Below are 17,720 nucleotides of genomic sequence, written 5' to 3'. Positions count from 1 at the left end.
TGGTTGCTATGAGTTGCAGACAACTCGACGGCACATGACAACAGTAACAATAAGGTTATGTATAGTTTGTGAGCTATTGCAATTTATTTTGGATTAAAAAAAAGAGACAAGGATATATTTTGGATTCAGTAAGCAGTACAATTGGTGTTGGATGGATAAAAGAGGTGTGGGAACATGGGGACATTGTCTGATCTCATAGGAGTTGGTTTTGTGTAGTTCATGTTGTTGGTAGAAACAGTTCTCGTTGGTGAGTTTGGAAAGATCAGATATGGCTGCCCCCTTCTGGCTCTTGCTCTTTTTATAGCGGCCAATTCTAGAGAATGTATCATGTTCACTTGAGAGGAAAGTAAGATTTTTGTTCTGGGGGGAAGGAAGGTGAACTATCCTGACTAGGTCTATGAGGTAGAGTTGGCTGATTGCTTAGTTTAGGTCTCTTGTATCTTTGTAGAATTTATTTTCATTTGGCCTGTCCTTTGGTTAGAGTGGTGTGTTAAAATCTACTATTTTTTAAATATTTTAATTTATTTATTTATTTTTCATTTCAATGAACATCTACAGAGATTTTGGAATTCCATTCATTCATTGTTGCACCCTTCTCCCCGCCCAGCCCACCTCAAACCCCCCCCCCATTTGCTCCTCTCCTTGAAAAGCAAAAGAAAAACTCCCTCATTGGTACACAATCCCCCCCGCACCTCCCCTAATCACACAACCAACCCCAAATATAATCCACTCTGCAACCCTCATTGTGTACTCCTACGATAAACATAATGCCCTAAAAATCTACTACTCTTATGGAGCTCTCGCTTTCTTTAAGTGTGTTAATCGTTGTTTTATGTATTTTGCATGTACATAATTTGGTACATAGCTTTTAATAAACCTTATGTCTTCTTTGAACTTTTTGCCTTTAATCATTACATAGTGCTTTCCCTTCCTTTTGTGGTAGTTTTAATAATAAAGTTTATTTTATCAAAGATTAGTATTTTCAATCCTACTTTCATGTGGATGCTTTTGCTTGTTATATTCTTTTCCACTGCTTATTTTAGTCTATCTTTTACCACATTTCTTAGATGTGCCTTTTGTAGGCAACATATTGGTGAATTTTTTTTTTTATCCATCTAGTGTTCTTTTTTAATCGGTGTATTTATACTGTTCATATTAAATGTGATTACTGACAAGTCTGTTCTATCATTGTCGTTTCACTGCATTCCTTTATCATTCATTGCTGGTTGCTCTGGTCCAGCTATTTTTCTTTGTTGTGTCTTTTTGAAGGACTCTGCTTAATAATTCCTTAGACTTGGTCTTGTCATGAATTTCTTAAGCACCTACTTTTCTGCAAATGACCTAATTTCTCATTCATATTTTTAAATTAATTTTAGTGCATGTTAACAGAGACTTTGGATTTTCATTCATTCATTGTTATATTTTTCTCCCTGTCCTCCACCCCCCAGTTTGCTCTTCTCTTTGAAAAGTAAAAGAAAAATTCTTTCATTGGTGTACAATCCTCCCTCCCCTCGAGCACTCCACTATGCAGCCTTTATTCTGGATTCTTGTCATGATCATAATACCCAATCATACATCACTTTTAAACAGTTCTCACCCTCATCTGTTTCAATGCAGTATACATAATTTAACCCTTCCTTCTTAGTATCACCCCAACTCTGATGTCAGTGCCGTTCTACAACAGTGGCACTATGAAGTATTTGTCCTTTTATGACTGAGATATTTCACTCAGCATAATGTCCTCCAGGGTCACCCATTTTTAATAATGTTCCATGAGTTCCTTGTTTTTCCAGTGCAGTGTAGTATTCCATTGTATGAATATACCACAGCTTCTCTATCCATTTGTTTGTTGATGGGCATTTAGGTTGCTTCCAACTCTTTGCTATTGTGAATAAAGCCACAATAAACATGGGTGTGCATATATCTGCCTGGGTGGCAGTTACGGTTTCTTTAGCGTATATTTCCAATAGTGGAATTGCTGGGTCAAATGGTATTTCTATTTGCAACTTTTTGAGAGAGTGCCATACAGCCTTCCATAGTGGTTGCACCATTTTAACACTCCCACCAACAGTGAATCACGGTTTCAGTTTCTCCGCAACCTTGCCAGCATTTGATGTTTGCTACTCTGTTAAATTTTGCTATTCTTACTGTAGTGAGATAATATTTCACTCATATTTGATGAGTTAGCTTTGCTAATTATGGGATCCTCACTTAGCAATTATTTTCCTTCAACTGTCTACATATGACATCCCATTTTCTTATTGCTTACATGGTATCTGCTGAGAAATTAGAGGTTGTTCTAATGGATTCTCCTTTGTACATGACTGTTTTTCTTGCACCACTTTTAGTATTCTATCTTTATCTTTGGAGAATTTGAATATGATATATCTTGATGGTTTTCTTTTGTGATCTAGTCTGCTTGGAGTTCACGGAATTTCTTAACTGTGTTATTGTTGTTGTTATGTGCCTAGTTGTCTGTGACTCATAGCAATAGCAATCTTATATACAACAGTGCGGAAGCCTGACCTATCCTGATCCAGTCTCACTAACTCTAACAAACCTACTCCCATTGCCCCAGTTACTGTATCAATCCAGCTCTTTTGGGATCTTCTTCCCTTGCGCTGTCCCCCCACCCTTCCTGGCCACATGACCAAAGTATGTGAGATGAAGCTTCAAAATTCTAGCTTCTAAGGAGAAATTTCATTTCATCCTCTTCAAGACAAACTTATTTGTTTTCTTGGTGGTCCACGGTATGTTTAAGACTCTCCTCCAGCACCACAACTCAAAGGCATTGTTTCTTCTTCTTCTGTCACCTGTGTCATTGTATAGCTCTCTGATGCATAGCAAGTAATTGTAAGGAGCATGGACTAGATCAGGTGCACCTCAGTCTCTCGACTGACACTATTACCTCTCAGTACTCTAGAGAGGTCCTTGACAGCAGATTTCCTCAGTGTTATTTATTTGTCTTTTGAGTTCTTGACTGCTTAACTTAACACTTAAATGTATATTTTCTGGTGGTTGTTTATATATATTATAACCGAAGTTATATTATAACTTCTAGTACCTCTTCCATAATTTTCTCAGTGCTTTCTCCCTCTCCCCTCTTGGTCTGGTATTCAGATTATACATATGTTGTTCGGTTTGAGGTTATAAGTGATTCTAATGGTTTCTTCATTTTCCCTCGGCATTTTGTTTCTTTTCATTTTAATTGAACTGTTTTTAATTATTTAAAAACAAAACATTTTTTTACCCTCTACAATTCAGATGCATCAAACATTCTAATATCATCCCCTGCTCAGCAGCAGACAATGGAAATAAGATGCTAAAGACACATGATGGTGAATGCTCTGGGTTGAGTTTCTAACTCTCATTCTTCCATGAAAACACTCTCCAAGGCTTGCATTCACAGCATTCAAAGTTAAGTTGTTTTACAGGAAATTCTTGAAATTCATTTCAATCCCATACACCAAGCTTGTTTGATGACACACACCTTCTATGATATTTGCATTTTCATATCATATGATTGAAAGGAGTAAAACTATCGACCAGATTCCTTCAGAAAAAAAAAATGGGGGAAAAAAGAGATCTGTAATGTTTTTTGTGCTGGTTCCTATTTCTTTTTCAAGTGTGTAACTTCAGTAGAGTTAAATCACACTCACATCAATATAATGATTTGTAATATTAACCTTTACCTTATGGTGATAAAAAGGAAAGTATCTAATGGTCATAAAAATGGTAAAAAAAAAATTAACCACAGGTCAAGTCCTCATGCCCCTTTAAAAAAAATACGATTGGAAGGCTCATCAACAATCTGTCTTATGCAGATGACACAATCCTGCTTGCTGAAACTAAGGAGGACCTCAAATGCTTACTGCAGAAGGACAAGGACCACAGCCTTAAATATGGATTGAACATAAACATCAAGAAAACAAAGATTCAAACCATTGGGCTGATTGGCAGAATCATAATGAATGGTGAAAAGATTAAATTTGCTTGGCTCCACAAGCAACACTCTTGGTACCAGCAACCAGAAAATTATAAGACAAATTGCATTCGGAAAGTCTGCTTTCAGAGACCTCTCTAAAGTAATGAAAAGCAATAATATCAGTCTAGAGACTAAAGTGTGCCTAATTTGGTACAAGATTTTTCAATTACTATGCATCAGAAAGCTGGACAACGACTAGGGATAATAGGAGAATTGATGCCTTTGAGCTGTGGTGCTGGAGAAGAGTACTGAATGTACATATCATGGATGACTAGGAGAACAAACATGTTCATCCTAGATAGGGTGAAACCAGGCTACTCCCTGGAGGCAAGGATTCTGAAGCTTCATCTGACATACTTTGGACATGTTGCAAAGAGGGAGCAGTCCTTGGAGAGTGATGTCATACTTGGAAAGGTGAAGGAACAGCACGAGAGGAAGACCTTTGATGAGGTGGATTGATTCAGTGACTAGAGTAATAGAGGTAGGTATGTTAGAGACAACAAGATCAGCAGAGGCTAGAGAAGTGTATAGGGCTGTTGTACATAGGGTTGCTATGAGTCGCAAGCAATTTAACAGCACATAATGACAACTATTTCTATAGTTAGGATGGTAACTGCTGGACATTCCAATTTACCAGATGCTTATCCCCTACATTGGTAGGGAGGACAATCATTAGGTTTTATTAATAATGCTATAGCAGTAACTAGATGTGTTAATGGCAGCTTAGTAAAGTCCATCAGTCTTTTGAACATATGTAGGAAAGCATGGCTATAATTCTAAGTGTCCACATTTGAACACATTCTGCTACCATGAAAACTACAGAGGAAGGAAAAAGATATTCCAAGATTCATTTATGGGGATTTTCCCTTGTCTTTTCTTTACAAAGCTCATGAGTGGTAAGGTGCTAGAGACTGCTGTGTTTCCTGGTGTGAGCACCCATCCTTTGAGTTTCTTGAGAAGGATAGTGGATTGCTCTTGGAGCCCTCATGAAAGGAGGTGGTGGTCCCATTTTTTTTTGGTCCCATTTGATAAAACATGTGTGGCCCAAAACCTGGAGGTGGAGGTGACACAAAGCCCGGGGTTGGAGGCAGGGCAATACTGAGGTCTACTTGGGGGCAGGCTGAAGTGATTGGCAGAGGCTTCTTCTTCAGCTGCAGGAGGAGGAGGAAAAGCTCTGGGCAATCCTGGAACTGGCTCCACAGTCTGCGATTCCATCCTTCTCTCTTTCTTTTCCTCTGACTGCTTGGTATCTTCCCCATTTCACATTGGGTCTTTGTCCATTAACAATATATTTCTTCTACCTCCCTGCTTAAGTGCTATTTATTTAATTTACAATTTGGTATTTTTTTTTTAGAAGAAGGCTTGTTTTCTTTTTCATAATGTTTGAACTTGCCTGTTACCTCCTTGACCTTATGTGAAGTTCTTCTTGGTATGTAAGGGGCAGGTACTGTTCCGTTTTTGTAGATTGTTGCCTATTCCTTATATTTATAATACTATTTATTAGTTTCAGACATATTGTCTGAAAGTATTGTCTCTGATTTAGTTTCCCAGTTGCAATCTTACCTGCTTGTAGTCTATGGACAGCTCTGTTCCTCATTCCCAGTGGCCAGATTCTCATCCAGTTTTCTTTGGAGGGAGAGTGAATCAGGGTCTTTTCTTTTGCCCAGCTGTTACTGCACCCCCCCTTTTCTAGCTTGTTCTTTAGTTTGATGAGAAGTCGTGATTTTTCAGAGGTAGGTAAGCCCTGAGAGTGCTGTCCAGAATGTTTGCTCAAAGAAAATGTCCAGGTAAGTGTCAAGGTCCCAACAGTGCAGCTATCAAGTCTCTATCAGAAATATTGGCCAACCCTCATACCTGTGTCTTCCCCTGCAGCTGGTTGGGAGGAAGTTGATCCCACCTGATCAGACAAAGATCTACAGAAATTGCTGTACTGTAACAGTTTAGTCTCCAGGTCTCAGTTCATGCTAAAATTCAGCTCTTCCTGTAATTAAAAAATTTATATAAATCTAGAGCCTGTCTAAAATTTGTTTATAATTTGAAAATTCGAATTGGATATTTTGAGTTAAATTGTAATGTTGTTGTTGTTATGTGCCGTCGAGTCATTTGCGACTCATAGCCACCCTATGTACAACAGCCCTAAACCCTGCTCTATACTGTGCCAATCTCATTGCCTCTGGCACACCCGTCCAGATTACCCCAGTCACTGAATCAATCTACCTCATAGAGGGTCTTCCCCTCCAGTGCTGTCCCTCCACCCTCCCAAGCATTATGTCCCTCTCCAAGGACCTGTATCTCCTTACAACATATCCAAAATATGTCAGACGAAGCTCCAAAATCCTTGCCTCCAAGGAGTAGCTTGGTTTAACCCTCTCCAGGATGAATCTGTTTGTTTTCTTGGCAGTCCAAGGTACTTTCAATACTTTTCTCCAGCACCACAGCTCAAAGGCATCAATTCTTCTTCTGTCCTCCCTAGTCATTGTCCAACTCTCTGATGCATAACAAGTGATTGCAAAGACCATGGCCTGTATCAGGCACACCTTAATATCCAGAGAGACACCATTGCTCTTGAGTACTTTAGACAGGTCCCTAACAGCAGACTTTCCCATCGCATACGTTTTTTTATTTCCTGGCTACTGGTGCCAAGAGTGTTGACCATGGAGCCAAGCAAGCTGAAGCTGTGAACAACTTCAATCTCTTCACTATCCATCCTGATGCTACCAATTGGTCCGGTGGAGAGAATCTTTGTCTTCTTGACATTGAGCCTCAATCCATACTGGAGGCTGCAGTCCTTGACCCTCTGCAGCAAGTGCATAGATGGTATATTTATGAAAGGGAGTTTTTCTTATCTGTATTTAATCATTTTATAACTTCATTCTTTAGCAATGATATGATATTCACTGGCAGCACAAGATATTGATAAAATTGAAGTATCTTATCAAACATATGATCTTACATTTAAGTCAATATTATCATCATGAGAACATGAATCTGAAAGTATCAGAGGCAGTTAATCACAAAGCAGGAGATTTCCCATTCTTCCCCCACAGAGCAGCTGGTGGATTAGAACTCTTTCATCAGGATTTTAGTGCAGCTTCTTGACAATAGGGCATAAGAGCTATTACAGTTAATTGAATTTATAAATGTACTATTTCCAATTTTGGAAATATTTTGGTATGAATGTTCCTAATATATATTGTTTTCTCATAAGGCAGTTTCCTTTGTATTTATGTGCTTCACTTTTACAAATATCAGTGCCTTCTGACATTCCTCCACCTGAAAAAGTAGGTAAAGGGAAGGATTGTTGGAATTCTGAGCCCTTCTGCAGTTAGAACAGAAAGAGAAACCAGATACATAATTGGATGTAATGGAAAATAACAATTTAAACAAAGTCTAAAACAAAGTGGGAAAGTAGCAGTGAAAGATGCAGAAGAAAACAGAAAGTAGAGAAGTCCGTTGGCATTAACCAAAGATAGTTTTGTGCATATATATAGTAAGTGACTATTACTAGAGCATGACTCAAGCTAGTGCCACAAATCAACGTTACGAACTGCATTATTTTTCTTTGATACTCTCATAGGGGTAGGTGTGTCAGAGAAAAAGAAGTTGGTTCAAGAGGGAACAGGGTTCAGAGCTGTTGTACAAAGGGTTGCTTATGAGTCAGAGTGGACTTGATGGCACATAAGTTGTTATATAATCACTGTAATCACTTAAATACCATGATGGTTAGATCTTCAAGCTTACTATCTCAAAATTAAAGTATCCCAAGGAATAAAACCATATTACTAGATTAACTTGTAATTAATAAATCAAACATTAACAAGATGATTTGTTGTTGTTATGTGCTGTCAAGTCCCTTGCGATTCATAGTGACCCTGTGTACAACAGCCCTAAGTCCTGCTCTATCCTGTGCCAATAGCACTGCCTCTGACACACCCATCCAGATTACCCCAGTCACCGAATCAATCCACCTCATATAGGGTCTTCCTCTCTTGCTCCATCCCTCCACCTCCCCAAGCATGATATCCCTCTCTAACGACCTGTCCCTCCTTACAACATGTCCAAAGTAGTCAGACTAAGCCTCAGAATCTTTGCCTCCAAGGAGCAGCCTGGTTTAACTCTCTCCAGGATGAATCTGTTTGTTTTCTTGGCAGTCCAAGGTACATTCAATACTCTTCTCCAGCATCACAACTCAAAGGCATCAATTCTCCTTCTATCCTTCCTAGTCATTGTCCAACTCTCTGATGCGTAACAGGTGATTGCAAAGACCATGGCCTGTATCAGATGCACCTTAGTCTCCAGAGTGACACCAATGCTCTTCAGTACCCTGGAGAAGTCCCTAACAGCAGACATGGCAATATGGTTTTTTATTTCCTCGCTACTGGTGCCCAGAGTGTTGACCATGGAGCCAAGCCGACTAAAGTTGTTAACAATCTCAATCTCTTCACCATCCATCATGATGCTGCCAATTGGTCCAGTGGTGAGAATCGTCTTCTTGACATTGTGCCTCAGTCCATACTGAAGGCTGCAGTCCTTGACCCTCTTCTGCAAGCATTTCAGGACCTCCTCAGTTTCAGGAAGCAGGGTTGTGTCATCTACATAACACAGATTGTTAAAAGCTCTTCCACCAATTCTGATGCCACACTTCTCCTCATAGAGCTCAGCCTCCCGGATAACCTGTTCTGCATAAATGTTGAAAAGGTATGGATATAGGACACATCCCTTGTGTACACCTTTCCTAATTTTGAACCATGCAGTATTTTCCTGCTCTGTTGTGACGACTGTCTCTTGGTCCAAATATAGGTTTCGCATTAGCAACTCAAGTGTTCTGGTATTCCTTTTCTCAGAATCAGCCACAGTTTTTTTATGATCCACACAGTCAAATGCCTTTGCACTGTGTTTTAATGAAGCATTTTATGTTACTACATGTAGGCACTCTCCAAGCTTTAAAACACAGTGAATGAAGCAGTTATTTCCATATAAGTATCACACTTTTCATTAACATGTACATAGAAGGTCTAATCTTAATCTCCTAACAATATGTATAGAGACATAGCTTTAAATTAAAGACACTAACATGTGATGTTAAACACTGACATTGATGGGTCACATGTGATAATGGTTACCCATGGTGGATAGTGTACCTGATTAAACAACAAGCTTTGAAGCAGGAATGGCACCCACTTCCAAAATAGCTTGCTTCTGGAAACCCTATGGACTTGGAGAAATGATGAAAGTTATACAAGTGTTCAGGTCTTTCACTCATAGTGTCATATGAGTCATCTGCAATTCGACAGCACTTAACAACAGTAACAGCAACAACAACAACAACATAGAGAGAACTCTTTTGGCCTACTGGATATAAAGTTATTCTACCAAGCCAAAGGTGGGTGATGTTAATCTGAAGCCCTCAGGCTTGGTTTTAGTTGTTTTTTGTCAAACATTTTTCTACATGGTATAGCACTGGTCTGTCCATTTGCTGTACAGAGGTAACTCGTGGTTGTTGTGATGCTAAACACTGTGACACTGATGTGTCAAATGCAATAAGTTACCCTTGGAGGACAGTATGTGGTGGAGCTCCCCGATTAAAACAAGCTTGGAAACAGGAGTGGCGTCCACTTCCAAAATTGCTTGCCTACAGAATTTCCATGAACTTGGAGAAACATTGAAAGTTACGCAAGTGTTCAGGTTTTTCGTTTTTAGGGTCATTCTAAGTCATCTACTACTCGACAGCACTTAACAGCTACAACAGCAACTTGTGATGTAGGAAAAGTGATAAAAGTTATGGTTGATTACTGTGGTGGAATATTAGACTAATGGCATGGAATTTAATTATCATAAGCGTGTAAACTGTAAATGTATGGAAATTGCACAGTGTACTGCTTTAGCTTCAGTCAGAAAACCAAATCATTTGAATAAAATACAAGTTCTTACACTCAAAAGTTGTTTGACTTGGGCAAAATTATTTACGCTTTCTTTGTAAGAAACTTGAAAAGACCAAGTAATGATGAGCAAGGTCCAATGGTGATTAGTTGTGTGTGTGTGTGTGTGGGGGGGGGGTTGTTGTTTTGGTTTTTGGTCGTTTGGGGTTTGTTTGGGTTTTTTTATAAAAAAATTAGGAGTATGGTATTGTAGTCTATTGAGAGTCACCCTGATAAGTCAAAGTTGTGTCTCTAGTGGTTTAAATCCAACAATGGCTCAGTGGGAGAAAGGTGGCCAATTTCCTTCCCTATAATTTTTAGCCTCTGAAGCTGCTGGAGGATCAGTTATGTGTTGTTTCCCACGTTATGTCAATTAATGGAGTGACTAACAACAACAACAAAAAAAAAAAGAAAAGAGGAAGACTTTTAATGAGATGAATTAACAAAGTGAATGCAATAATAAACAACTTTGGAAGAAATCATCAGGATGATGCAGAATAGGGCAAGTTTTCAATCTGTTGTTCATGTTGTTGTTAGGTGTTATCAAGTCAAGTATGACTCATAGCAACAGTATTTACAATAGACCTGGACTCTTTCCTAATTGTGCCATCTTAATCAACTCAGATACATTGGACCCCATTGCAGCAGTTAGTGTTTCTGTCCATCTCACAAAGAATCTTCCTCCCTCGCTGACCCTCTTTGAAATCTTTATAAGCATGATCATTGAATAGCTTCTTCTAGCAACATACTCAAAATGTGAGAAATGAACCTTTGACATCTTGCCCTCCAAGGAGCATTCTGGCTTCACTTTTCCCAAGACGTAACTTGTGTGTTGTTGTTGTTATTTTCTTTATTTCCTTTTGACAGTCTGTATGATATTCAGTACTTTTCTCCAACACTACAGTTCAAAGACATACAATTTTTTATTATCCTCATTCATGGTCCAGCTCTTGCATATGTTGCACATTATGAAAAAGATCATGTCTTGAATCAGGTGCACTTTAGTTTTCAGATTGACATCATTTCTCTTCAGTATTTTGGAGAGATCTTTGCTGGTATCAAGGTGTTAATTGTGGATCCAACAAAATGAAATAAATAAAACTTCAATCCTCTAGCTATCTATCATGATATTGCCTATTGGCATAGTGGTAGGATTTTTGTCTTCTTGATTTGGGGTATAATTGATATTGAATAATATAGTCCTTTCTGCGGCAGGTGTTTCAAGTCATTTTCAGCAAGTAAATTGTATCATTTGTGTAACACAAATTGTTGTTCATCATTTAGCTCTTTATCTGCACAGCACTTATCTATCAGTCTGCTAAACTAGTGTAATTTGTTGTGATGCTGGTATCATGCCATAATATTTAAAGTACCAAGGTTCACTCATGGTGGACAAGTTACAGGACAGCTCCTAGGTCAAGGCCTATTAGAGGAAGGAATGGACATCCATTTCTGAAGTAATAGGCCTTTGAACCCTATGAAACAAAAAACCTCCTGTTCATAGTTGTTGTTGTGTACTGGGGAGTTGGAACCAATCCATAAATAGCTGACCCTCAGAGGCAGTTAATTGCATGGGAGGAGATTGCCCATCCTTCTCTCATGGAGTTTCTGGTGGTCTTGAACTGCGTGCTTTTGGGACTACAGTGCAGCTTCTTGCCACTAGGCCACCAGAGCTCCCTGTTGTTCATTTGAAAATACTTATGAGCAATAACAATAGTGTTTAACATGTCTTATAATAATTTAGAATAATATTTGCTACGTATTCTACAATGTTTTCTTTCCATTTTCTATTTGCTAACTGCATAAATTAGGGATTGCTGATAGCCTAGTGATAAGAAACTATATTCCAATCTGAAAGGCACTTGGTTCAATTTCACCAGCTCTTCAGTGGAAGAAATATGGAAAATCTCCTTCTGTGTGATTGATTGTCTTTGAAAACCTGCTGGAGGGTGAGCTATGAGCAGCTTCCAACTTGACAGTACACCACAACAACTTGATAAATAATGATTGCAACCCTAAAGGTTAGTGGTTCAAATACACCAGTTGACCTGCAAGAGGAATACAGGTAGTCTCCTCCAAAAAGATTTACTGCCTTGAAAACCTGAGGGAAAGTCACAAAGAGTCAGAACCAAATCAAAGGCAGTGGGTTTGTTCATCCTCTCAAACATAGCCTTTTTGAACAATTCTCTTATCTCCTAATTTATAGGCATGTCTCTGGGTACTTTTATGAAATAGTAAGTATTTGTACTTCCATTTGTATTTATCTTGTTTTATTTTTGCATTTCTTTTTTTCAGGATAGTAAATTGAGATGTCCTCAAGGTCACAATATATTTTAAATTCACTATTTAATTTCTTTCAGAATTTCCTCTTGATTAGCTGACACATAAGTATTCAATAAAAAATACTGAGTTAATACAAAAATGTTAGATTAATGTTATTACCCAAAACATTTTCCATGAAAACAAATAAATAACAAAAATGAAATTATATTGTTTCTATATGCTGACAGGAAATATTAACACGAAACGGGATATAAATCTTTATAAAGAAAACTAACAGGGGCAAGTATTTGCCACATTTTATAGATTGTAGAATTTTTGTAGTTGTCTTAATTATATATTTATACTCTTTCTGAAGCAGATTTTGCATAGCCTTTCTTGTTATAAAGGCTGGATTATAAACATATAATAAAATCAGATAATATTCAATTAAATGTGGTACATAAAGTATATAAGGGGAAAAATGAAAACAGGAATGACAAGAAAATCCATAAGTGAGCTCAGTACATAAGCTGCATATATGGTTTAGGTGACAGGACTTAAATCAATATATTGAAATAATGTAAATAGTTACATATTTCAACTTAAGTTGTGATAATCTTAAATTCAAATAAGTTATTTGAAGAAAAACACAACAAAATATTATTGAGACTAGAAAGAAATGTGCACTATTTGGCATAAATATGAAATCACTATAAAGGCATCATTATGCCATTGTAAATAAGGATTCAAACATAATAATGTTTTTGAGATATAACTCTCTAGTGGTATAATGTGTCACATATAGTACTGCTTATGGATAAGTCAGTAAAGTTACCAATTGCTCTTCAGGACAAAGATGAGTTATCCACTCTTAAAAAAATTGTCCTTGTTCTTAGGTGCCATTGAGCTGACTATAATTCAGAGCAGGCCTATAAACAATGGATCTACACCTCGCCCTATACTATGTCATTCTTTTATTTTTAATACGCTTGATCCCATTGTTACAATCAACCCATCTTGTTTAGGATATTCTTCTCTTTTTATGATCATCCACTTGTCCAAGCATGATGGCCTTTTCCAAGGATTGGCCCCTACTAACAATATGTCCAAACATGGAGGCAAAGCTTTACAATCCTAGCTTACCAGGAACACCGTGGTTGCACATTCTCCAAGACATATATATATGTTTGTTCTTTTGGCACTCTATGTGGCATCCCAGTGGTCTTCTAGAACAACTCGAAAACATCAATTCTTCTTCTGTCATCCCTAGTCATTGTGTAACTTTCAGATACATAACAAGTAATTGAAAAGACCGTGGATTGAATTAGATGCACCTTAGACTTTAAAACAGCATCATTTTTAGGTATATAAACGTTTGTAAGGAAACCAGTATATGAGAATATTTTTTTTAAAAAAGAAATAATTGTTTCCCAGAAATTGAAGAGATACCAATTGATATTTCAGCAAGAAGATAAAGCCTTTGATGATATATCATCATCAGCCTTATCTAATAAATTTTGAAGACAATTTTGAATTTTGAAGACCAGGAGTGGAAGAGATACATATTTGTTCCCATTCTACAAAAGGTGATCCAATAGAATCCAAAAGTCCTGAACAATATGATCAATACCACACACAAGTTAAATCTTGATGGAGATTCTAAAATATGGCTGGGCTGAAGTAGTATTTTGGCTGAGAACTGCCCCAAATTCAAGATGGATTTAGAAGAGCTCATAATATCACAGATATTATTACTGTTGTCAGATGGATCTTGCCGGAAAGCAGATAATACAAGAAGGATATATTCTGTGTTTTATTGACTATGTAAATGCATTTGACTGTGTGGAGCCCAATGAACTATGGCTAACATTGAGAATAATAGGATTCACAGATCACTTAATTGTGCTGATGCAAAACTCAGACTAAGAAGCCAATACTGCATGGCTTAAACCAATACTGCACTAAAAAAAAAAAAAAGAAGATGTGTACATTAGGACTGTATCCTTTATCTGTACCTGTTCAACCTGAATGCTAAGCAACTCTTTAGAGAAGCTGGAATTTATGAAAAAGGTATTATCAAGATTAGTGGAAGATTCATTAAAAACCTGCATTATGGTGATAAAATAATCTTACTTAATGACAGCAAGGAGGACTTGAAATGCTTGTTACAGATGATCAAGACTACAGTTTTCAATATGGATTATGTCTCAATATCAAGAAACAAAAATCTTCACCACTGGGCCAATAGGGAACATCATGACAGATGAAAAGAAGATCAAATTTGTCAATGATTTCATCTTTTTTTAAAATTTTTTTTCAATGATTTCATCTTGCTTGAATTCACATTTAACACGTCTTGACAGCAGCAGTCAAGAAATCAAAAGGATTTATTGCATTGTCAGTAAAATATTCAATGTTGGAATCTCAGGGAAGAGTTGTCATGATTTTGAGTCATAGCAATTCATCACTATCTCTATCTCGATTAATCTTTCTTTATATATAAGATTCATCACAAATCTTATTAAGGTTAGGATACATTTTAAATAACATAGCTAAATAGATGGTATGCATACCTAGTAGGCATTCAATATGGCCTCCTCATCAACTTTGTAAGATAATACCAGTGGTAACATTGAGATTACATAGAGAATTGTTGTTCTTTCTTCATGGTTGTTTATTTTTCAATGATAAAAGATAATGAACTTGATGAGGGGACATGCCTGACTGATTAGGCAATCTTAACATTTGATTGCAGGAGATTGGGTTAATGTACTCCTCATAAAGTAGTGTTAGGTCTGCTGCAGTGTATACATTAAGGATTTAAGAGCAATGAAGAAGTTCCCCTTGCATATATTCTACACTCAGGGGATTAAAAAAACATTTTGCCAACTCTCTCACTAGTTTTACTTACTGCCTGACTGACAGATTTTACAACACAAGTCAAACTATTTATGTGTCTTCACTCTATTACTTGAATTACAGATTTTTTCCTTTGCAAACCTAGTTGAATAAGTCAATTTATCTCTCATTGTTTCTGTTACTCTATATAACCCTTACTAATAAGTATGACATGATGCTATTCTTTTGATGACAAATGAGTAGGCCATTTATTATATATGATAAAAAAGATTAATATGTTCATGTGAAGAAGTAGTCTTGGAGTTAAAAAATAAAGACGCTTGAGTTGAGCTTTGAAGGCAACACTAAAGTTACATTACTATTCAAACTAGAAAAAGTCACTCCATGAAAGAGTACAAATATGTAAATAAGTATATCTACAATGGAAATTTTGTAGGAAAAAGTGAAAATAAATAGAAATATAAAGCATTTCACAGACTTCCTATTAATTAGTCCATAATGTTTAATTATATTAGGAAGATATGAATTGGATTGTATCCTTCAAAAAGCAATGTTGAAATCTTTACTCCATGTTACTTCCTTTGCAAACAGAGTTTTTATTATCAGTCAAATTATAAAAGGATTAAATGGAAACTAGTTGTAATGACTTCTATGGGATGTTTTAGAAAATGGAAGAATAGATACAACTAGAGAGATAGATGGGATGAAGATATCATGTAAAGACCATCTACAAGCCAAGAATGCCAAGAAATGCATAGGACTTCCAGATTCTGAAAAAGGCAGAAATAAAATCTTCTCTGAGAACGAATAAAGAGAATACAGCCTTGATTAGGCTCTGAATTAATTTTTCCCCTCCAGAAATGTAAGGAAAAAACCCAATATTCTTTAAAGTCACTGATTCTGTGATATTTTTATGGAAGCCTTGGGAACCTAAGATAGAAAATAGATGGTTTGACATGCAAGGAGATAACTTCAGTCTTTAAGAGACTTGTCTGTGCAAAACCAGTCACTTCCTTTGAGTCAGTGAAGATCCATAATGGCTCTTTTAGAGCAGTATTGCCCCTCAGGGTTTCTAAAGACTAAATCTACTTAATGAGAGCATCTTGTCTCATCATTCTCCAGTGACATAGTCGGTGAGTTTGACCCTGTCCGCCTGCTGAATAGCAATCCAATGCTTAGCATCCAGCAAGAACAGAGATTCTTTAAAAGAACAGGTAGTTAACAAAACACTATTCTTTTTCTTCACCATAAGGCTACAACTTCAAACTATTGAAAAGTCTTTGAATAAAAGCCTAAGTCAGAGTTTTCTAATCACCAGTGGAATAGCTTTTTGGAGGTAATAACTTATAAACAATTTGTAAACTTGGAGAAGAATGTGACTCAAGAGGAGAGAAGTCATGTAGAGTATAATTACTGTACTATTTATGGAGGGAGCTCTCGTGACAGAGCTAAGGAATTGCATAGATTGACAATATGTAGGTATTTTATTCAAATCCATAAGCTTCTTTGAGTGTCTTAGAGGCATGCTGGAGTAAGTATTATGGGCAGGCCACCCATTAGGTTTCTCTCTAGTTCTCTATCTCAGAAACGGCCTCTCCTGAGGCAGGAAATGGAGTAGCTAGGGTTGCAGACCCTCTGTTCCTGATATCCACTGAACTCACACAGAAAGAGAATTGTCATTTACCTAATGAATGAGGAATTGGTCTGCCTCTCCAAAGACATGCAATGTAAATCAACTTGCTGCTCTAAGGAAGATGGGACATTTCCTCTTATGCAATTTATAGCTTGCAATAACCAACTGGAAGGTCAACTTCATGTCCATTCCACCTTTATGGAAATGAGTTTTTTATTTATGTTTTTCCCCAAACAACTTGACAAAATATGTGATCTGGATTAATGAATAATAATTGATGATGAATACAAAAGTTGGAAATAAAAAAGAAGGACCAGTGATTGGAAAATATAATCTTGGTGACAGAATTAAAGTTGATCAAATGCTTGGATTCTGTACCATCAACGATCTGTTCATCACAAACACCTTCTTAAAAGAACACAAGCAGGAGCTATACATATAGACTTCACCTAACGGAAGGCACAGTAGTCAGGTTGACTATATCTGTAGAAAGAATCACTGGAGAAACTCACTGTCAGCACTCAATTCCAAGCCAGGGATTAACAGGAAGAGATCATGCATGTTAGTTTAAAGTGAAGCTGAAGAGAATATAAATAAATACAAAAGAACCTATAAAGGAACTTGAAACAATTCTACCTGAATTTAAAAAATCATCTGAAGAATATATTTGAGACACTTAACACTAATGATAGAAGACCAGATAAGCTGTGGGATGACATCAATAATATCTTCCAGAATGAAAGCAAAAATTCATTACAAAAACAGAGGAGAAATAAAAGACAAAAACAGATGTCAGAAGAGATTCTGAAATAACAAGGATTAAAAAATAAAATAGAGAAATGTCAAATTCAAGATGAACAGAATATGTTAAAGGGCAGCTTGAGAAGACAAAGTATTACAATTAAATGTGTAAAGAGTAGGATTTAGAAAACAAAGAATAAAAGGAAGAACACATCATCATTTCTCAAGCTTAAGGAACTGAAAAACAATTCAAGCCTCAAGTTGCAATACTTAGAGAAGCTATGAAGAAAATCTTGAATGATCCAGGAAACATCACAAGAAG

This window comes from Elephantulus edwardii, unplaced genomic scaffold (assembly GCF_000299155.1).
Source record: "Elephantulus edwardii isolate Elephantulus edwardi_28Jun2011 unplaced genomic scaffold, EleEdw1.0 scaffold00081, whole genome shotgun sequence".
Lineage (NCBI taxonomy): Eukaryota > Metazoa > Chordata > Mammalia > Macroscelidea > Macroscelididae > Elephantulus > Elephantulus edwardii.
Note: the sequence above shows the minus strand (reverse complement) of the source record.